Source organism: Lithobates pipiens, unplaced genomic scaffold (genome assembly GCF_037356315.1).
Source record: "Lithobates pipiens isolate NorthernLeopardFrog02 unplaced genomic scaffold, aLitPip1_a1.2 Scaffold_13, whole genome shotgun sequence".
NCBI lineage: Eukaryota > Metazoa > Chordata > Amphibia > Anura > Ranidae > Lithobates > Lithobates pipiens.
In genome coordinates, this window is record NW_027507718.1 from 142,372,605 (window position 1) to 142,397,102 (window position 24,498).

The window sequence follows — 24,498 nt, forward strand, 5'->3', positions numbered from 1 at the left end:
GTCCTCTCAATCCACCATGTTGGGTGAGGGAAAGAGGACTGGAATGCCCATATTAACCCCCAGTCCACCATTTTACATAAGAAAAAAAAAGGGGTAAAAATTTTTGCCCTACCATTACGCAGAGGCAAACCCATAGTAATAATCCTCTCGATTCTTTTAGGAACCATAAATTAAAAATACAAAATTGTTATAGAAGTACATAAAAAGAAATTAAAAAAATTCCTTTCAAATACCAATTGAAAAATATATTTATCAAAAGGTATCCAATAAAATAATAAAACAATATTAAACACAAACAAAACAATCCAAACGGATAAACAAGACAGCTTCTGTAGTAAAGATATATACTGTCTCGTATGTCCAGATACTAATACGTTCTTAATTGAAAGAATTATATACCAGTGGAAATTGGAAACTTTTTATGGTAGTAAAACCACTGATATGGCATGTCAAAAAATGATAAGGGCAAAAAAAACCTCGTTGGGGACTCATGGAACTCACACCAAGTTTACAGTTGAAAAAGCAACGACTACCACAGGAAGCTTAAGCTATGTAAATTATTCCAACCAATCATATACTATTCAAGAATTGTCAATAAACGCATTTACGTCTACTTCAATATTAAGACCATGAGGAACATAACTTTTTAATCTGTGTATCCACATCATTTCAAGCTTGGAAATGCTTCTTACCAAATGGGTTCCCCTCCAATGGGGGTTGAACTTGTCAATTCCCATAAATATTGTGTTGGTAGGGTCTCTATTGTGTGCCAGCAGGTAGTGTTTGGAGACCGAATGCTGGGTATATCCTCTACGAATATTCCCAATATGCTCGTTCAAACGTACATGTAAAGCACGTTTGGTCCGCCCTACATACTGGAGGCCACAAGGGCACTCCAGCATGTAGACCACCGCCTCTGAACAGCAGGTAATAAAGGGTTCTATGGTATAAGACCTAGATGTGACCGTAGATCTAAAGGTAGTACTTCTCCTAGACCGACAGCCATTTAAGCTACATACCGTGCACTTCCTGCATTGATAGTACCCAGTAAGGTTCGAGAAAAAATGCGGACGATTCATGGGTGGGTCCAAAACGTTAGGGGCCACCCTATCCCTCAAAGATGTTACGCCTCTATAAACTACTTGGGGTCTGTCAGGCAAAATGGTTCCCAATACCGAGTCGTTCCTAAGTACATGCCAATGTTTTTTAAGTATATGTTTGATCCTAGTGTGTTGGCAGGAATAATTGGTGATGAAGGGGTAACGAAAATTGTTTTGACGGTCTCCTTCTCGTTCCTTTAGTAAATCGGATCTTTCTACTTGACTAATCTCATCTATCAGACGTGTCAAGGGTTCAGGTGGATAACCTTTATCAATGAACCTCTGAGTGAGAACGCGGGCCTGTTGTATAAAAACATCCTGTTCTGTACAGTTACGTCTCAATCTTAAGAGCTGACTTCTAGGTACTGATTTGAGCCAAGATGGATGATGGCAACTAGTAGTAGGTATAAAGGAGTTCCTATCGGTGGTTTTAAAGAAAGTTGATGTAATAAAACGTTCTCCTTTAATAGTGATAGTAAGGTCTAAAAAATTTATTTTGGTAAGACTGGCTTCATAAGTGAGGTGTATACCCCTGGTGTTGGCGTTAAGCTCACTCATAAACAAGGAGAGATCCGATTCACTCCCATCCCATAGGAGGAGGATGTCGTCTATGTACCTGGCCCAAAAGGTCAGCTGTGGCCTGACACGGGCATAGACGACATCCTCCTCCCATTTCCCCATAAACAAATTCGCCAAACTAGGGGCATATTTGGCCCCCATTGCGACCCCTTTAATCTGGCGAAAAATTTCCCTATAATGACACTCAGGGAAGCTCTGGTAATGGCAACTTGGGTATGAACCCAAGCCACAGCAATTGGGGTTTTCCCAGGCCAAACCAAGGCATCAAAAGAGTGGTCGAGCTAAGAGAGGAACTAGAGGGGGGAGGCGTACTCAGCCCAAAAAGACCAAGAACATAACTGGTGCAGGTATTTTTAACCTTAGCTCGGCCACTCTTAGTAATTGTGAACTGAGTGTCCTGGATAAGGGCCTCAAGTTTGCCCCAGCCAAAAACATGAACAAGTTTCAAACATACATGGATATTCATAGGTATGTTAGAAAACTCAATATTCAAAGATATGTAGCTTCAAATCCTACCAACTTTCTTAGAAATACCTCTGGCGACTATTGTCACTCGGGGCTTTCTAATCCATCACTTTTCAACCCACCTGGGCATTTGTGTCCCTCTTTAAAAGTCTTTCGCGATCTGGCCCTCAAAGACCTTGAAGAATTGCGTATAAAAAAAGTTAGAAATAAAGAGGTGATTGATGCTGGCATTGAATCCCTTTGCAACAATAAAAATGTGGTTATCCGCCCAGCGGACAAAGGGGGGGGCATAGTCATCCTTAATAAGGATGACTATATAGGCGAGATGAATCGGATTTTGGGAGATAGGGCTACTTACATCTCCCTACCCTCTAATCCAAATGTACAATACAAAAGAACTTTGGAGTCCCTTGTTGCCGAGGGATTCGATCAGGGAATCTTAAATAAGAAAGAAAAGGCCTTTCTTGTCCCAAAAACTCCTAGAATCCCTGTAATCTACTACCTACCTAAGGTCCATAAGAGTCTAACCTGCCCCCCGGGACGACCCATTATTAGTGGGATCGATTCCATCACTTCCCGGGTGGGCAGGTATATAGATTTCTTTTTACAACCTCTAGTGCGTCGAATGCCATCATTTATTAAAGACACTAGGCATATAATTAACCTTCTCGAGGGATACCATCCTAAACCAGGGACTCTGCTGGTGACTGCAGATGTTGCGTCACTTTATACAAGCATACCCCAAAATATGGGCCTAGAGGCCGTTTCAGATTCCCTAGAAAGGTTTTCTGACCTCCCCTCAGAACAAATAATCTTTATTATGAAACTTTTAGACTATGCGGCTACGCATAACTTTTTTTGGTTTGGAGGGGATTTTTTTCGCCAGATTAAAGGGGTCGCAATGGGGGCCAAATATGCCCCTAGTTTGGCGAATTTGTTTATGGGGAAATGGGAGGAGGATGTCGTCTATGCCCGTGTCAGGCCACAGCTGACCTTTTGGGCCAGGTACATAGACGACATCCTCCTCCTATGGGATGGGAGTGAATCGGATCTCTCCTTGTTTATGAGTGAGCTTAACGCCAACACCAGGGGTATACACCTCACTTATGAAGCCAGTCTTACCAAAATAAATTTTTTAGACCTTACTATCACTATTAAAGGAGAACGTTTTATTACATCAACTTTCTTTAAAACCACCGATAGGAACTCCTTTATACCTACTACTAGTTGCCATCATCCATCTTGGCTCAAATCAGTACCTAGAAGTCAGCTCTTAAGATTGAGACGTAACTGTACAGAACAGGATGTTTTTATACAACAGGCCCGCGTTCTCACTCAGAGGTTCATTGATAAAGGTTATCCACCTGAACCCTTGACACGTCTGATAGATGAGATTAGTCAAGTAGAAAGATCCGATTTACTAAAGGAACGAGAAGGAGACCGTCAAAACAATTTTCGTTACCCCTTCATCACCAATTATTCCTGCCAACACACTAGGATCAAACATATACTTAAAAAACATTGGCATGTACTTAGGAACGACTCGGTATTGGGAACCATTTTGCCTGACAGACCCCAAGTAGTTTATAGAGGCGTAACATCTTTGAGGGATAGGGTGGCCCCTAACGTTTTGGACCCACCCATGAATCGTCCGCATTTTTTCTCGAACCTTACTGGGTACTATCAATGCAGGAAGTGCACGGTATGTAGCTTAAATGGCTGTCGGTCTAGGAGAAGTACTACCTTTAGATCTACGGTCACATCTAGGTCTTATACCATAGAACCCTTTATTACCTGCTGTTCAGAGGCGGTGGTCTACATGCTGGAGTGCCCTTGTGGCCTCCAGTATGTAGGGCGGACCAAACGTGCTTTACATGTACGTTTGAACGAGCATATTGGGAATATTCGTAGAGGATATACCCAGCATTCGGTCTCCAAACACTACCTGCTGGCACACAATAGAGACCCTACCAACACAATATTTATGGGAATTGACAAGTTCAACCCCCATTGGAGGGGAACCCATTTGGTAAGAAGCATTTCCAAGCTTGAAATGATGTGGATACACAGATTAAAAAGTTATGTTCCTCATGGTCTTAATATTGAAGTAGACGTAAATGCGTTTATTGACAATTCTTGAATAGTATATGATTGGTTGGAATAATTTACATAGCTTAAGCTTCCTGTGGTAGTCGTTGCTTTTTCAACTGTAAACTTGGTGTGAGTTCCATGAGTCCCCAACGAGGTTTTTTTTGCCCTTATCATTTTTTGACATGCCATATCAGTGGTTTTACTACCATAAAAAGTTTCCAATTTCCACTGGTATATAATTCTTTCAATTAAGAACGTATTAGTATCTGGACATACGAGACAGTATATATCTTTACTACAGAAGCTGTCTTGTTTATCCGTTTGGATTGTTTTGTTTGTGTTTAATATTGTTTTATTATTTTATTGGATACCTTTTGATAAATATATTTTTCAATTGGTATTTGAAAGGAATTTTTTTAATTTCTTTTTATGTACTTCTATAACAATTTTGTATTTTTAATTTATGGTTCCTAAAAGAATCGAGAGGATTATTACTATGGGTTTGCCTCTGCGTAATGGTAGGGCAAAAATTTTTACCCCTTTTTTTTTCTTATGTAAAATGGTGGACTGGGGGTTAATATGGGCATTCCAGTCCTCTTTCCCTCACCCAACATGGTGGATTGAGAGGACAGCATGGAGCTCAGACCGAGGCTGTCCGTTTAAGAATTTGTATATAGGCGGTGCGTCAGAACGCCGTCCCGCATCCCGTGAACACGTCCGTTCGTGACGAAACGCGCGTAGGGAGATAGGCGTTCTGACGTCTCCGCGTTCTACGCCCAACCAGGAAGTGCGGGCGGCACACGAGTCCGGCCGGCTCGTTTTTATATGATCGTTTTTTCTTTACGCATGTGAGTGTAAATCTTTTAAACTTTACTTTATTAAACCAAGTGGTTTTACGCTATGCGAGTGTCTTTGATTTTTTATATGATCCACGATACCTTCGTTCCCGGACTGGAGGCTTCGTATTGGAGATAGAGACAGCGTGGTGTCAGCAATCTACGACACCTTCGTTTCTTGATTGAAGGCTTCATATTGGAGATGGAGATGGTGGGATGCCTGTGACGGTTCACCCAGAAACCTCTGTGCTGTTGCCTTACTGATCTCACTAACACTGGGATCTAAAGCTCTGGTAAGCGGCCCCTCTTCTCACTGGTGGAGGATTGTTTTGAAAAAAATTTTTTGTTTTTATATACACGCATTTGTGGATATTTTTGCACCTTTATGTCAAGTTTGAAGAACCTATATTAATCTTGGGACTATATAAAAATATTTTCTTCATCACATATGAACTTTTTATGGTTTTTTGAATATTATTTTAGTTAATACTATTCGTTTAAATCTAGCACACATTATAACCCTTTTTTTGTGTCAATCTACATTAATTATTGTGGGGTTTTCTTTGTAATATTCACATTAATGTTATTTTAGGTCTAGTATACATTTTATTCACTTTATGACGATACGTTAGTATTCATGTATACTATTCACTAATCACATTTTTCTGTCAATTTAATATTGTTTTTACGTCTATTGGTATAGGTTGATTAGGTTTTTTGGTGTTTGATTATTTTCTAGTTTCATTGTTTTTAGCGCAGCTCATTTTGTTCACCTATTTATCATGAAAACTAGCCTCCCCCCATGCCCGAATGTAGTCTTCAGGAGACCAAAAGATCTAAGGAGCATTATTGCCCCAAGTAGGGTGAAGAAGACCAAAACTAGAGGCCTAAACAGTATCTGGACTACAATATTTGATCAAAAGGGCAGCTACAAATGCGGGAGCACAAATTGTGCCAATTGTACGTATATGTGCCACAGGAAAAGAGACGTAATAGGCACTGATAACAAAGTCCACAAGGTTAAGCAGTTTATTAATTGTGGGACCACTTATGTCATCTATGGCATTCTGTGCCCCTGTGGCCTCCTCTATGTTGGCCGTACTTCACGCCAAATGCGAACAAGAATGAACGAACATAGAAGTAGCATTCAGACAGAAAAGGATAAGTATTCCTTACCAAGACATTTTAAAGAGACTCACGCCAGTAATGTGGATGGCATGAAGGTTTTCGGGATTGAAGCTATGCCAAACGATGTGGATAACGGTAAAAAACATCAGCTACTCTGCAATAGAGAGGCCTACTGGATATTCTGTCTAGGAACTATGGCCCCCAAAGCGAATCCGCGGCGTTTTCCCGCATCGCACGACTCCCGCCGGCAGTTCACACTGCCCTATGCGAACGGCTGGGAGTGTCAATGATATGTTAATGACACCCCCAGATCCGATCGCATATCGCAGTGCGATCTGCCGACTCGCACAAGAATCGGATCGCATGGTGTGAACGCCCATGCGATCCGATTCTGTTGCGGACGAAAAAAAGGGTCCCGTGCGAGTTTGCTGCGGGACCGCTGCGAGTTCAGCCATACTATCTGTATGGCTGAACTCGCAGCGCTACGGAGATCGGATGTGATTTGCGGTGCGAATCACATCCGGATCTCCCCCCGCAGCAGTGTGAACCCAGCCTAATGAAGAAATTGAATTGCACAACCTGCTGTAAGATGGATAGCCCTCGCTAGCTGGGTGGGTGGGTAAGGCCCTATGTAGTTTAGGCAACTGTATAATTTAATACAATTTAATTTAATTTTAGTTTTAATTTCATTTTCAATTTATTCTATTTTATTTTATTTATTTAATTGTCTTTATTCTAATCAAATTCAATTTAATCCCTTTAACCTTATCTTGGCTACATGTGGCCCATTTGATCGGCTCTTGAGGGCAATATATTCCCGTTGAGGCAGCATCCATACTTAAATGATGGTAGACCCAGTTTTAGGTATAAGACCTGGTTACTCATTATGTATATGTATATATGTGTTTATATATGGCTTATCATGTATGTTCACTACATTACTATATACTATATATTTATATGTATATATATTTTTTAAATATATCCTTTTTTTATTTTTAGATATATATACATATACTTTTAATCCATCGTTTCTATCAACTATGCGATTAACTAGTTCTAATGCATTTCTCTCTTTTTTGTGTTTAATTAATTATTGATAGATTTTTTTTTTTTTTTAATGCAAATTGAATTAATTTTTATGAATGAATGGAAAAAAATTCCTTTTTTGCAACTCTTAATTTTAACATATATATATATATTTTTTATTTATTTTTTGTATTTCTTAAAAATGCCTTGTCATTTGTTCCCACTCTATAACTGTAGTACATTCACTAGGGCGTATGGCTTCTCGCTGGAGAGTAGGTGTGGCATTTGGTAATTCCCTGTAACACCCCCCTCCCCTTTTTTTTTTTTTTTTTTTTTTTTTTTTCCCACTTTTACATATATATAATTTTTTTATTTTTTTTTTTTTTTTTTTTTACTATTTTTTATTTTTTATATTTTTTTTTTTATTATTAATATTATTAGTAACCTCCTTGACTGTCCCAGCAAGGAGGTTAGCGCTCGCACGGGAGGTTGGATTGTGGGCGGGTTCCTCTGCGCCTGTGTTTCCGGGTCCTGGTTCCAGCTTGCGCTTCAGGGGTCTGGCTAGACGCCGAAGCGTGAGTGGACCAGGTCACGCCAATGGACGCCCGTGCTCGGACGTCCACTTTGTGCGCCTGAGCGGAAGTACTCACGCTGGGGCGCCCGGATGTTGCGGATGGAACGCATATCCGTCCGCACTTCCTGTCACATGGGACCAAGTGCGCTCCAGTCGGCGTGAGCGGAAGTGCCCATGCTGGTGCGCCCGGAAGTTGCGGGTGGAACGCATATCCACCCGCACTTCCTGCTACAAGAAACCAGGTGCGCTCCAGCCAGCAGATAGCGTCCACGAGGACATCACCTTTGCACACATACAGGTTGTGTACAGCACTAAATGTATTTCAATAAAAAAAAATAAAATGAAATTCGGTGTAGCACCTTCCCCCTCGAGTGTACCACTAAGATCATCAGTAATTTCTATGTGGCAGATATTAACACAAAAAATCTCTATCGTATGTGGCGGTTAGTATTATTCTATTGAACAGGAGTACATATGTATATCCACACACGTGTGCATGAGCACACGCGTGCGTTTCCGCATAAGATGCGACACTTGCAGTCGCCTCTCTCCCTCCCTTTTTTATTTATTTTTTTATTTATTTTTTTATTTATTTATTAAATATTTTTTTTTTTTTTTTTTTTTTGGGGGGGTGGAGCTTTCTGACCTGCCTGACCTGGGGTGGAGTTTTCTGACCTTTTCTACCTCATGGGCTTAGAGGCCTTTTTATATATATTTACTGGCAGCCTCCAGCGAGAGACCATAGCCCTCTTTGGCTCTGAAGAAAGGGGGTCACTCCCGAAACGCGTTAGCCATTTCCGTAGAGGTACTCATCAAATTCCTCGGACATCTGGTCTGGAGTCGCCAAACGTTTGGTGCGATGGATTTATTGTATTGATTTTGCCTGTGATCAATACTCGTTTGTGAGTAGCCATTTTGCTATTTGATTCAATTTTAAATAAAGCTGTTTTATGGTAATGCACTAGGTCAGTGCGCCTTCCCCTTCTTTGTATTCTCTCTTTTTAGTATTTGAACACCCAATGTTCTAAAGGAGGGCTGCAAGACGTAGTGACTACACCATTTTCAAACTGTCTATATCACATCTAAAGACCAAGAAACCAGAGCGCAGGAGAATTTGCTGTTTTTCCTCTGCAATTAAGTTCCATGCCTCCAATGGGTTTTAACCAGTGGATGTCCCCAGTTGGTACCCAGTTATGGGATATGATGTCCAAGCCGTGTTGGGGTGGCGCTGGACTGGGTGGGGGGCGGGATGTTGTGGTTTTTATTGTTATTTTTCTTACACCACTATGTTTGCTAATGTTTGTTTATGCTGCAGGTACTATGTTAAAGTCATACATGCATTATTGGAATTGGCTGCTATTGTGTTTTGTGTGCGCTGAATTGGCCATGACTGCTCTGCTGATTCTAGCCCGCCTATGGTTTATTGTTTACGCCCTGCACCCACCATGAGCTCTCTAAAGTTCCTTACGTGGAATGTCAGAGGCATGCGGAATAAGATAAAACGCACTGCCGCCCTGACATTCCTTAAGTCCCAGCGAGCTGACATTATCGCGCTTGTTGAGACCCATGTTACTGGCCATCTCCAGTCCTCTCTTAAAAAAACGTGGATAGGTTGGGCGTACCATGCTACCCACACCTCATACTCCAGGGGGGTTTCGGTCCTTATTGCTAAAAGGGTGCCGTTTGACCTGGTGCTGCTCCAGACGGACCAGCAGGGCAGATATGTATTCCTACATGCCACCATTAGTGGAGCCCCTATTTTGATAATAGCCTGCTATGTCCCCCCTCCTTATAACTCAGCTGTACTCAAGGAGGGCCTTGCATTCATGGCACACTACCCCTCGGTGCCGGCAGTGTGGATGGGGGACTTTAATATGACCCTCATTCCTGCTCTGGACCGAATGGGCACACCGGACTCCCCCGGTGACCCACCTGCCCATACCAGACTACATCGTATACTGACCGACTTTGCTCTTGTAGATACATGGCGTCACAAGCATCCGCATGCTAAAGCATACTTGTGCTTTTCAGCCAGCCATAACGCAATGTCCCGAATTGACTTTGTTCTCATCTCACAGACTCTGACACCCAGACTGGAAGATGTGGGCTTTGCTCCGAGAATTCTCTCGGATCGCTCCCCCTACTGGATTACGATGTGGCTCCTGAAGGCCTCTCCCTCTCCTGCTTGGCGGCTGAACCCATTTTGGCTAGCCGCCCTGCAGGAACAAGAAGACATCCCTACGGAATTGCAACACTATTTTACAGTCAACGGGGATTCCGCTGCCTACGATATAGTGTGGGACACATTTAAGCTCTACGCCCGCTCCCTGCTCACCACGCGTATTAACAGACTTAAGCGGTCGTCAAAACTTGTTATCCAACAGGCTACAGACCACCTACAATGACTGGAGGAGGAGTTTCATCGAGACCCCTCGCCTGCCGCGGCTACTAACCTTAAGCTCCAGCTACGACAGGTCTCCCAACTGCACACGGAGCAGGCCAAGCAGCGCATCTTTTTCTGTAGGCAAAGGATATTTGAATATGGAGAAAGATCGGGCAAATTACTTGCTTACCTCGCCCACCTAGATTCCCATCCCCCAGTCGTGGTCTCACTGATAGACACCCAGGGGAATGGTATTACGGATCCACAACGGGTGGCGGAGGAATTTGCGAGATTTTATCGAGCACTTTACGCCACTCGGGTCACTCATACTCCCCAAGACACCAGAGACTACCTAGCGAGAGTTACATTTCCCAAACTGACAGACGCCCAACGTGACCTGTTAGAGGCCCCTATTACTGAGGAGGATATTTCTGAGGCTATCTCCTCTCTAGCCACTTCTAAAGCACCAGGACTGGACGGTCTACCGCTTGAATTTTACGCCACCTACTCTGAAATTTTGACCCCTAAACTTCACGACTTATATAAATCCATATTTGACACGGGAATCCTACCCCCCTCCATGAGAGAAGCACAAATAGTAGTGATTCCCAAGCCAGGGAAGGACCCAAACTACCCGGAATCGTATAGACCTATCTCCCTACCACAGGTCGACATTAAAATACTGGCCAAGATTCTTGCCCCCCCGCCTTAATCAGGTCATCCTCTCACTGATCCACCCTGACCAGACTGGCTTTATGCCAGGAAAAAACACCGCCATGAATATCCGCCGCTTACTCATGAACATCCAGGGATCCCATGATGAAGTCGGCTCGCGGGTCGTGGTGGCCTTGGATGCTGCCAAGGCCTTCGACTCCGTGGAATGGAACTACTTGTGGGAATGCCTCTCGGGTTTCGGACTTGGCCCCAACTTTATTCGATGGGTCCAACTCCTATATCAATCCCCGAGGGCCAAGGTGCTTGTGAACGGCTGGCTCTCTGATCAGTTCCCGCTGGAGAGAGGGACTCGACAAGGTTGTCCCCTTTCTCCCATGCTGTATGCGTTGGCTGTGGAACCACTAGCTATTATGGTTCGCGCAGACACCAGAATTTCTGGCCTTAGGATAGGAGATCTGGAAGAAAAGATCGGGATGTATGCTGACGATACACTCTTATACTTAGCCGACTCGGGTCCCTCTCTCCTTGCAGCCCTTCACACCATAGACTGTATTGGTAGTCATTCGGGTCTGAGCATCAACTGGTCCAAATCCCAGATCCTTCCGCTTGATCATTTCCCCCCTGTACCCACGTCCCCTCCTCTAAATCTCCCTGGGGTTTCCGTGATCAAGTATTTAGGAGTGAAGGTCACTAGATCGCTGACAGACTATATACCCCTGAACATTGAACCCCTTTACACCCTGATCAAGAACAAGACACAAACCTGGGCCAGACTGCCTCTGGGTGTTATGGGACGCATCAATCTGGTCAAAATGATACTCCTGCCCAAGATACTTTATTTGGTGTGGCATGCACCCCTGTATATACCACAAAATTTTTTCAAGACGATTGAATCAATTCTTAACTCATTTATATGGGGCCACAGCAGACACAAATTGTCTTGGAGACTTCTGAAGAACCCAGTGACAATGGGAGGGGCTGCTCTTCCAGATTTCCAGGATTATTATCTTGCCTCCCAATTGTCCCATTTCTATCACCTTGACAAGAGCGAGCTACCAAGATACCAGACATTACTTTGTAAACGCCCTGACGACCCAGCCCACACCCCACTTCAGTCAGTCCTTAGGACCCCATCGTCCAGACGTCCCCCTCACCACAAGGTAGACATGCTGACGCACCACCGGAGGATATGGCGGACAGCCCTTGACAAACTTGGGACCTCACAGGTTCATTCTTACATGCCTCTCTGGTTCAACACTCATTTGCCCGAACTGCTGTCCGTTACGGACCCCGCAGCCTGGACACGCTATGGGATCCTGTATGTGCACCAAATTATGACTAACACTGGGATTAAATCCTTTCAGTCGCTAAAGGAAGAATTCACACTCCCTAACCATCTTTTCTTCAGATATTTACAGCTCCGACATGCGCTACAGACTCAATTTGCCGGCTCCAACCCCACTCTGACAGTCCCTCCCATAGTGGATATAGTCACAGGTGCTAAGCCAACCAAGTTGATCTCCGCTCTCTACTCCACCATCCGTCTCCCAGGTACCGGGGCATTGGCTTATGCCGCCAAGGCCAGATGGGAGCTGGATGCGGGAGTGATTGAGGATGAGGAGTGGGATGAAGTCTTGGGGGACGTGAAGAGCGTCTCCCCCAGGCTCTCGGACCGCCTCACACAGCTATACATTATACATAGGACATACCTGACCCCCCAGAAGATAGCACGGTTCAAACCCACGTATAATCCAGGATGCCGTCTATGCGACCACACTCCAGGCTCCTTCTATCACCTCATATGGTCCTGTCCGGTTATCCAAACATACTGGATACAGGTAATTCGCTTTCTCCATGACCAAATGGGCTCTCCTGCTAGCCTTGACCCGAAGATGTGCCTGCTTGGTCTATTACCAGAATTAGAAACTGACAAGTCCCTTCGCACCTTCCTACATGAAACACTGTTCCTGGCGAGAAAAGTGATTGCTCATGCCTGGATGCAGGCCCTCCCCCCCACGGTCCAGTGCTGGAAAAAAGAGGTTAACAATACCCTCCCATATAAGAAACTGGTCTATACACATAGAGGATGTCCACTTAAATACGAGCGGATCTGGGGTAGGTGGTTGGGGGATGGGGAGACGTGTACTTGATATGCTGTTATATTGATCCCTTGCCCCCCCCCCCCCCCTCTGCTTTTCCCCTTCTGTGATTCCTCCACCTCACGGACCTACTTTTATTTATTATGTCCCCTCCCCCTTTTCTTTCTCCTTTTGCCTGCTCCCCCTCCCCCGGTTGACATAAATTAGCTCTAATAATGCATCTACCCATGATGGGTGTCGGACCCCTATACAGCGCAGCTAACCCAATGCTCTCATGTATGCAACACTGCCTTGGCCAGATTGGCCCACATTATTTGATGTATCGTATGTATGCCTGTTATGTATGTTATCTTCTGTTTCTTTCTTTTTTTTTTTCAATAAAGTTTGCTTTTCGATTAAAAAAAAAAAGTACGGACAAAATTCACCTGGGACTTTCTCTGGCCATCCAGCCTAAACATATGAGAATATCTGAGACAGGAAGGGATCGGTGGCTGTATGTCTGGCAATTAGGGAAGTGGACATGCAGGACCAGGGCCTGTGTACTTCCACTATGTGTATGTCTCTAGGTGGGTGGTCTCCAATTGGTAATCTGGAAAATGCATCTGCATTGCCATGGGCCACATGGGGGCGGTATCTGATAGTATAAGTATAAGCTCCCAAGAATAAAGCGTACCTTTGTAAGCGAGATGTGGTTGTTGTAGAAATTCCTTTCTGAGGATTCAGTATGGACAACAGAGGTTTGTGGTCAGTGAACTCCCGTCCATAGATGTACGTGTGAATTTTTTTTGTGGCCCATACAATGGCCAAAACTTCCTTGTCTATCTGGGATTAGTTTTGTTCAACTGAGGTTAAAGATCTGAAGGCAAAAGAAATGGGGCGCTCCATGTCATCTGGCATGACATGGGAAAGCACAGCACCCAGTCCATAAGGTGAGGTGTCACAAGCCAAGGTGACATGTTTCTTTAAATCGTAGTGGACCAGAACCTGAGAGGACAGAATGAGCTCTTTAGAAAGCTTAAAAGCTTTTTTACATTTGTCTATCCATTTAGCTCTTGCATCCAGTAAGCAATGTAACGGGTAGAGCTGGTGTGCTAGGTTGGGCAAGAGACAGTGGAAGGAATTTAGGAGGCCAAGGTAGGACCTGAGCTGTGTGACATTCTGGGGAGTAGTGGCATGGGTAAGGGCTTTAACCTTTTCTTCAGTAGTGTGTAACCCATGTCGGTCCACAGTGTGGGTACAAAATTCCAGTCGAGACTTGAGAAATTCGCATTTTGAAAGATTGACACTTACACCATACCGTTGGAGTCTCTCTAGCACAGCTTCAACATTCTTTCTGTGTTCTTCACCAGTGGGACCAGTAATGAGCATTTCATCTAGTAGACATTGGGTGAAAGGTATGCCTGCCAGGACCTCATCCATGATCCGCTGCCAGATGGCTGGAGCTGGGGCTATGCCAAAAACCATGCGGTTATATTGGAATAATCCTTTATGGGTGTTAATGGTCAACAGATGGCATGAATATGGGTGTACTTGCAGTTGCAGGTTAAATAATAGACCAATTTTTCCTCTTGTGGGACTTTTTAAAGGCAGGAGTCTCCAAAATCGTATCAAAATATACATTTTTTATTATTAGAAAAGCTAAGACATGAAAAACAATAAGAACATATGGATGCACAGTTACTGATAAATGATGTACAAAGGAATACAGTGGTATATACAAACACAATAGGGATCACAACACCACACATATAGATCCTAAGTAGTGATACTAAGACCAAAAAAGGACTGATGCGTTTTGAGGTTGTTAAAGGGTAAAACCTCTTCTTCATGGGCTGATGGTGTAGTATATCCTTATCTGTAAACATTGTAAGAAACAGAAATAATAAACAAGCGATAATCAAATTTGACAACTGTGGTTCAGAAAGTACCATAACAGCACATAACAATCAGATAAATTATATAGTGTGTTCTAACCCTATATTGTTGTACATCACTGTTCAAAAGGCATCCAGCATGATAAAAGATGGGGAGAGATGAAAATCTGCCTGCAGGGATCAGATCCGTGAGCCAGTGTAAGATGTCAGGAAGAATACCGCAGACTCGACATTCAATCTGAGCACAAAGGGCGTATCCTAACCCATTGGAGTGTACACAAATTGATTCTATGATCAGAAAGAGGATCGAAAACCAGTAAAGATTTATTAGATTGCTACATGCATACTCAACGTATGCCATTAAGTATATAGAAGGAGTTCTTGATAGACACTCCCAGTAGAGTAGAATAAAAGTATTCCCCCAACAAAGCAGCATACCTGCTATTACCCCGCACACATGTAAAATAGATGGCTATCCGTCCCACGGTTTAGAATACAAAGGAACAGCACCTCCCCCTGAAACAGGGGAGTGTTGATGGCCAAGATAGCTGAAAAAAAACAGGGAAAAGGAAGTATATATTCTATCTAGTGGACGTATAATAAAGAATCATACTAGATTTGGAGAGCAGATCAAGGACGCTGTCTATAATAAAAAAGTGTCCCTATATTGGTGGGGTGAATGGATACAGTGTCCATAAAATCCCCACCCATCTGCCCACGACATACTGTCCATCAAATTTATATTTGACCATAAATTTAATTACCTGTGTGTGGAGACAAGCAGCAACGCGATCAGTCTGATGCCTGTGACAGCATGAGACTGAAGGAGCGTAAGCTGCTTATATGCTAACAGCTGATAACTAAATCAGCTGCAGCTGAGATAGTGAGGGTTTGGCTTGTCAAATGATGTGGGAGGAGCCGCCCTCCGAGTCACCGGCACGCAGGTCCGCCCCCAACCCACCCAGAGAGGGTCTACCAATATGTGGACCATCATAGATAACATCTGTTCTGATCAGCGTCTAAGTGTTTGGATGCACGTGCGACTTGACCAGCTATTTCATTTGATGGGTTTTTTATTGGGGAATTTATGGACGATTAAAGTCTATGGTTAGCATAGCAAACAAGTTTCAGTTAAGGGGGTTACGGTAGTCATTTGTTTCTTTAAAATGCAACCAGCATGCCCAGGTTTTCTGGAATTTTGTGGGGTTCTCTTTAGATTGATGGATAAGGGCTTCCATTTCCGCTATTTTTTCAATACGTTGGAACCAGTAGGAAATAGTTGGAGGGTACTGGTATGGTATGCTTTGTTTTGCTGCGTTAATGAGATGGAGAGTAAGGGACTTCTTGTAACTCGAGTAGGGAATCGATGTGTGGTGAAGCATATATTGGGTGGGGGAAAAATCAGGTGTATATGTCGTGATTTGGGCGATGATGCAGTGTACCTCCTTCCCAAAGGGTTGTATCAGTGGGCACTCCCACCATATGTGAAGTAAAGATCCTTGTGAGCTGTTGCATCACCAACATAGTGGGGACGCGTTGGGTTGATACTTGTGTATCTGTACCGGGTTCTGTACCACTTGAAGTAAAGCTTGTAGCTGTTTTGGCGTGAATATTTATCGATCCTTTATGCATATGGTCAAAGATCTGTTTCCATTCAACATTAGAGAGGTCTAATGCTAGTTCTTTTTCCCAGTTCTGGCTCATTTTATTAAATTCGGGACTGCACTTGGAGAATAAGAGGGAGTACGTGGTTGAGACTAAGTGTCTTTGCGGTTCAGGGGTGGAGCAGATGGTCTCAAGGGGTGTGAGGTCCCTATGCCAAATAGATAGAGGTTTTGCGCTTTGCAGAAAATGCTTAGTCTGTAGATATTTAAAGAAGGGGATCTTGTGTTCAGGAAAGCGAGAAGCTAAAGTGTCATAGGTTATGAATTCGTTGTTATGAAAGAATTGTTCTGCTCTGAGCGAGGGGGGATGTCCTGGGGTGTTCAAATTGGAACGGGAGCAGCCGGGTAGGAAGTCAGGGTTGTGGTCAAGGGGTAAGGGGTAATGATGCCACGTTATGTTTGGTGCATGCCGTCCGAAAGTGGGCAAGGGTGGGGCGTATAAGAGGGTGGTTGGTGCATTCTTTAGGTGTTGTTTGTTGTGAGATCCATGCTAGGTGGGATATGGGCATGCCCGCAAATCATTCTTCAAGTTTTACCTAGTCCTTGGTGTCCATATGGACATGTCAGTCAATTACTCTGGTCAGTAGGCATGCCCAGTGGTACTTATAGATATCTGGAAGGCCAATTCCTCCACTTGATTTGGGGACGGTTAATTTCTCTCAGCCTATTCTGGGAGTTTTGGAGGACAAAATAAAGTGTCTGCAGAGTTGTTTGAAAGTTGCGAAGAAAGATTGGGGGATGCTAATCGGGAGGGTTTGGAAAAGGTATAATATTCTGGGCAGAACATTCATTTTTATAATTCTGCTCTCCCGAACCAGGAAAAAAGGCCCGTGCTCCATCTTTGGAGGTCCGCTTGGATAGACTGGAGCGTCGGTAAGAAGTTGTTGGAGTATATGTTGGAGAGATTTTTTGGGATCCGAATTCCTAAATAGCTTATCATACGGTTTTCCAAAACAAAGGAGAAGTTTGACATTGTGTCACTGTCTGCTTTTGGAGGGAAATGTTTAAAATGTTTAAAGCCTTGTATTTCAAAAAGTTAATTTGGAGGTTGGAGAGAAATCTGAACAGAGTGAGATCTTTCAGTTGGTTGGGTATTGATGTCAATGGTTCGGTGAGGAAGAGTAATATGTCATCGGCATATGCCGCAATTTTATAGTGGTTATGTTTGATTTGGACTCCTTTTATATCGAGGTTGGCTTTTATTCTACGAAGAAGTGGTTCAATAGTAAGTATGAAGATGAGGGGCAACAAGGGACATCCCTGGCGTGTACCGTTGGATACGGAGAAGGCGTCTGAGGCCGCGTACACACGGGCGGACTGTTGGCTCAACTTTGTCCGCTGAACAGTGTTTCAGCGGACAGTCCGCTCGTGTGTGGGGCTTCAGCGGACAGTTTCAGCGGACAGTTTGACGAACAAAGTTTTTCGGAAATTCCGAAAAACTGTCCGCTGAAACTTGGTTTGAGCGAACAGTCCGCCCGTGTGTAGGCTACTTTCGAAATGAGCAAACTGTTCCCGCTCGGAGGGAAGTCTGCTCATTTCGAGCGCGTGTGCAGGTAGGCGGGGCCCGCGATGGAGACGTCGCGGGCTCCGCTGCCTGGAATGGACTTAAAGGGGAACCCCAACGCCGAAAAAAATCGGCGTGAGGGTCCCCCCAAAGTCCACAACAGACCCTTGTCCGAGCACGCTACCCGGCCGGCCAGGAAAGGGGGGCGAGCGAGCGCGCCCCCCCTCCTGAGCCGTACCAGGCCGCGTGCCCTCAACATGGAATCCGGGGGATACCGGCCCCCCACCCTACGTGAATGAGTATGGGGTACAATGTACCCCTACCCATTCACCTGTAAAATAAAAGTACCCAAAAAAAACACAACACACGAGATAAAATATTTTATTGCACAGCTCCGGGGGTCTTCCGTCTTCGGGGGTCTTCTCGCCGGACTCCTCCGCTATCTTCTTGTAGCTCTTTTGCTAGTCCGGCTTTCTTCCTCCCCGCCGCCGGCCTCTTCTCCCGACTTCGGGGGTCTTGTCCCCCTCTTCGGTTCTTCTGCCGGGCCACCCGGTCTTCTGTCGCCGCTGTCGCCGCCGCCTTCCGTTCTTGTTCTTCTTCTTGTTCTTCTTGTTCTTCTCCAGGAGATGTTGACACGTCGCTCTCTCCGGCCGGAATGGCAGAGCCGCGCTGAGCGGCCACTTATATAGTGACAATGGGGCGGTGTCACATGGTATATGTCACATGGGTTGGTCACATGGTGACCCCGCCCCCTTACGATGTCATAGTCCACATGTGACATCAACCCATGTGACCAACCCATGTGACATATACCATGTGACACCGCCCCATTGTCACTATATAAGTGCCCGCACAGCGCGGCTCTGCCATTCCGGCCGGAGAGAGCGACGTGTCAACATCTCCTGGAGAAGAACAAGAAGAACAAGAAGAAGAACAAGAACGGAAGGCGGCGGCGACAGCGGCGACAGAAGACCGGGCCACCGCCTGCAAAAGAGCTATAAGAAGGCGCGGTGGCCCGGCAGAAGAACCGAAGAGGGGGACAAGACCCCCGAAGTCGGGAGAAGAGGCCGGCGGCGGGGAGGAAGAAAGCCGGACTCCTCCGCTAGAAAAAGAGCTACAAGAAGATAGCGGAGGAGTCCGGCGAGAAGACCCCCGAAGACGGAAGACCCCCGGAGCTGTGCAATAAAATATTTTATCTCGTGTGTTGTGTTTTTTTTTGGGTACTTTTATTTTACAGGTGAATGGGTAGGGGTACATTGTACCCCATACTCATTCACATAGGGTGGGGGGCCGGTATCCGGGGGCCCCCTTATTAAAGGGGGCTCCCGGATTCCGATAAGCCCCCCGCCCGCAGACCCCGACAACCAACGGCCAGGGTTGTCGGGAAGAGGCCCTTGTCCTCATCAACATGGGGACAAGGTGCTTTGGGGTGGGGGGCCGCGCGGCCCCCCCTTCCCCAAGGCACCCCCCATGTTGAGGGCACGCGGCCTGGTACGGCTCAGAAGGGGGGTGCGCTCGCTCGCCCCCCTTTCCTGGCCGGCCGGGTAGCGTGCTCGGACAAGGGTCTGTTGTGGACTTTGGGGGGACCCCCACGCCGATTTTTTTCGGCGTTGGGGTTCCCCTTTAAGTCCATTCCAGGCGGCGGAGCCCGCGACGTCTCCGTCGCGGGCCCCGCCTACCTGCACACGCGCTCGAAATGAGCGGACTGTTGCCTCGTGTGTGGGCGAGTCCGCTCATTTCAAAAGTTGCGCGGACTTAGTACGACGAACAAAGTTTGCCGTATTTGTCCGCTCAAAAAGTGCCGTGTGTGGGCGTGTTCGTTCATTCAAAAGTTTGAGCGGACTGTTTGACGAACTTAGTTTCGGCAGACAGTCCCCGCGTGTGTACGCCGCCTGACAGGCATCCGTTGACCCGAACTCTGGCTGATGGCGTGGCATATAGTGCTAAGATTAACTGGAGTAAATGGTCCATAAAATTCATTGCCTTAAGTGTTGCAGTCATATAGTCCCACTTTGTCGAACGCCTTCTCCATATCCATTGATAGTAAGAAGCCTTGTTTGGTGGAATGATACGGTTTGCCAGGACTTTAGCATAAAGTTTGACATCTACATTTAAGAGCGACATGGGCCTGTAGTTCAAAACCAAGGTGTCATCCTTACTGGGGTTTGGTATGAGGGTAATGTGGGCGGATAAAATATCCTTAGTCACTTGAGTTGAGGAGGGGAGTGCGTTAAATGCTTTTAGGAATCTGGGGAGCAGTATGTCAGTGAATGATTTATAGTAGCTGACCGTAAGGCTGTCAGGGCCCGGGCTCTTGCCAGATTTTAACTTCTTCTTTGGTAATTGGGTGGTCTATTTTGGCTGCATCGTCTGGGGTAAGAGGTGTGGGGCTGTACTGAGCCAGAAAATTGCTAATTGTCTGTGTTCTGTCCAATGGTTGGTCCGTTGGTTTTGGAGGAGGTGGTAGGTTATACAGTTTTGTGAAGTAGCTGACGAATTTGTTGGCAATACCTTCGGACGTAACAATGGAGTTCCCCGAGGGATCTTTTATGGCATGGATGGTGGTAGCTGCCTTTTTAATTTGGAGGGCTCTTGACAGGAATCTCCCTGATTTATTTCCATATTCGTAGAATATTCGTTTAGTCAGTACATATTTGCGGTTTAACTTTTTTCCCAATTCTTCCAGTAAGTTCTTGCCTTCACTAATTCTGCCGCCCAGAGGGTTGTAGGTGCTCTGCCAGACGAGTCATTCTCCCTAAAGTATCGCTCTAGGTGTGCATGGATTTTTTGTGTAACATCTAGGTCTGTTAGCAGTGAGTTATCAAGTCGCCATATGTCAGGATTTATTTTCTTAGCCGGGAATGTTAGAGTCATAGAGATTGGACTATGGTCAGATATTAGCATAGGATCTATAGTGGCCTTGGTGAGGAATGGCAAGTCTGTCTGCGAAATGAAGAAGTAGTCCAATCTGGAATACGTCTTTTTCTTTAGGGTGAAGGGTACGCCATGAGTCGTGTAGGGTTAGGTCGCTTAATTGTGTTTTAATTGCCCGCAAAGCTCTATAGGTAAGGGAGGACGACCCCAAGGACATGTCTAGAGAAGGAGAGAGAGCTACATTAAAGTCCACCCCACAATATAAGTGTGCCATTCTGGAAGGAGGTAAGTCGCTGTAATGTTTTGCGGAAGACGGGTACTTGGTTTTTGTTGGGAGCATATACATTAGCAAGTCTAATGGGCCTGTTATGGAGTGTACCTTTAATGAATAAGTATCTGCCCATGTCATCTTTTTCCACATCCTGTAATTGGAAGGGGCAATATTTACAGAGTAATATCGTAACGCCCTTTGTTTTGGAATCAGAGTTAGTGGCGTGGAATACTGTTGGAAAATAATTATTGTAAAGTTTGGGGATATTATTAGACCTAAAATGGGTCTCTTGTATAAAGGCTATATGCGTTTTAGTCTTTTGTAATTGCAATAATAATTGGGATCTTTTTTCTGGAGTATTAAGGCCATTCGCATTCAGCGAGTAAAATTTAACACTATTGTCTGGTGAAGAGGACAGCTGTTATGCCACGGTCAGGTTCAAGCTAGGGGTATTTGTGTACGCTGGTGTGGAGTGTGAGCTGTGAGGTGCGGACAGGAAGTTGTAGCACCTGGTCTTCAAGTAATGGGAAGAGGGATAGTTTTGGATCACTCTCCGAAGAGATGGGACCAACCCGTCTATCTCTTGTTAGGTGTTGTCGGTGGTTTACAGAGCCCTGCCGATACCAAGTGACCAGGTGGCACTCTATATCGTACTAAGGCTGTGAGTGTGGGTTGGCACAGATCAAACAGGGAAAAGAAATTTGCAGTGGATGTCTACCCGCCGCTACAGGTAAGTAACTGCGTATGTGGAGGTGATTCCTAGGACTCATGAGCTCAAGGGATCTTAAGTGTACCTTGGCTGTTAATAGTCTGAACATTTCAAAAAAGGAAACGAAAGAGGAACAAATAAACAAAACAAAATACAACAGTATCTATAATTATCAACACCAGTATCTATATTTCTGCATGGTATTTCATACACTGGCTTTCTAGATGTATATTCCACAATACTTATCAAGCCTGTTGCCTGTTAAGTGTTATCACATTTCTAAAACAGTATGTTGAGGCAACGGAACGTTATTAAGTGGCCATGAGCAAATAGCGTGGCAACTGGGGTGTAGCTGTTTGAGCTACTTCAACTAGGGGACGCTTAGCTGAAGTCTAATGGTGTGACCGCTAGGAGGGGCTCAAGCTTATGTGTCCCCTTAGTTTTCACTGTCCATGGATGTAGTATACATATCAGGTTAAATAGACGTGGAGAGTAAAGTGGGGGAGGAAATAGGCTATCCTCTAGTGGAGGTGAAGGGAAGAGGGAAGGTGACTTCAAATGTTGCTCCCGGTGCTCTGTGACCACTTATGCAATTGCTCTCACCAGAGTTATGACCCCGTCTGGGGTGGATCAGCCTTTACCATCAATTCTATTTTCATTTTCATCTTTATTTTTATTTTTATATTTATTTTATTTTTATTTTATTTTTATTTTTATTTTTATTTTAAATTTTATCACATTTTCTTCACCTTGGCTCATTAATTTATGATTCCAATGACATTTATGGTTTTTAAGATATAATGATTGTTTGTTGACATCCATTGATAAGCACATATATACACGTATTACCAGTTGGTATCACATATTTATATTTTTATTTTATTTTATTATCCAGCAAGCTGGAAAATTTCTGCTTATTGTTTATCTGAATTTTAAATTTTAAACGGTATAGCGCCAAGCCTATTTCCCTCCCCCACTTTACTTCTCTGTTTCCACCCACATTGGGTTGAAATTAAAATAAGGGCCGCTCTTACCAGAATTACAATCCGTAGCGCGACCTTAACCCCCCCCCCCCCCCGCTCTTAGACGTGGAGAGTAGCCTTGCCCAATTTATGTTTGTACAACCGCATCCGTCAACATTGTGATCAGGTACGGTTTTGAGCATCTAAGACGATCAAAGTTGAGGGTTCGCCTGATTAAAAGAGGGGGGGAACCACGGTAGCTTGATCATCAGTTTCTTAAGTATGTAGGGTAAAAGGTTGTTGGTAGTGAGGACTTTTAGAGTCCTTTCAATTTAGATTTGCCTAAATTAAAGGCATATAGAGCTTTGGCGATGGGGGGGGGGGGGGTAGCTGGACATTTTGGGTGATCAGCTCATTCACCTTTGTTTGGTCTCCGACGTCTCCCCTTGCGAACCCATAAATAGCATAGCCTGTTGTTCAGTTAAGGGCGTAGGCTATTCATGCCATTAGAATGGGTCTGGTATAACCTTCTTATACCCTTTCCTTGCCTTAGCAGTGCTATACAGAATTAATTACTCCTACCCCATTCTCAAAACCAATTGTAGTTATAACTGCATGGTAGAGGTATGGTACAGGTATACACCACCACGTAGTTGCCTTATTTCATCGTCCGCAAAGTTGGGTGGAAGGAGGCACGCCAGGGTCTTGGTCGCCAGCCAACCTGTATAGGGGGTTAAAGAGGGGCGGCTGGCGGGGTATCCACCCCTGTCTGTGTTGAAAGGGCTCGTCTTACTTAGAGAAGATAAAATGGAATTTCTGGGCATACCCCCCCACCCACCCCCATTCGCAAATTATATATAACTATATGTTAGAAAGGATGAGCATTTCGGTGCCACATGAAATGTGGAGCCTGCAAGCAATGGGGCCAGTATATGCGGATCTTTGCATTGAGGTCTGTCTGGACAGTAGTATAGTTGGTTAGATAGGTTTAATGACGTGTCCAATGAAGGTGCCAGTCTAGGCTTACAGTTTTCTATACCTTAAAAAATTTCAATAAGTGTATTATTAGCATGGGTGGGTGAATACAGAGTTCAGGTCGCCCTTGCCCTTCGGAGTGGTAAGTTACCTGGTCGGTTACGTTGGGAAGGGTCCGCATGGTAATGTTATAGTGTATTAACTGGGTTGTGGAACCAAAAAACGGAAAAGAACCAGGTAGTGCCTGCAATCAGGGCAAACATGTCCAAAACAAAACAGCAATGCTGCATCTGGACAGAGAGAACTGACATCCTTCTGGAAGCAGGTACTCCGACATCAGCATTAGTAATCTCGCCTGGCTCGTTGTTGTCTGGGGGAGTCAGCAGGGCTGGTGTCTCGGCCGTGGCTTCTGGGCGCTTGTTGAAATCTTGGTCCTGAAGGTGATCTACATCTGCGGTGGCGACTGGGTTGTGCCTCCATGAGCTCTTCAGATCGTGAATCTTTCTTTGTGACTGGACGCCTGAATTCCGCATACCATTGCGGGACCTCTACGAGCGGGATACCGAGGGAGTCACAAAAGTGTGGAAGATCTTCTGGCACTTTTAATAGAGCTGTACGGCCTTGTGCCGACGCTGACAGACAGAACGGAAACTTCCATTTGTAATGTATTCCATGTGCACGCAGGGAGTCAAGGAGGGGTTTGAGG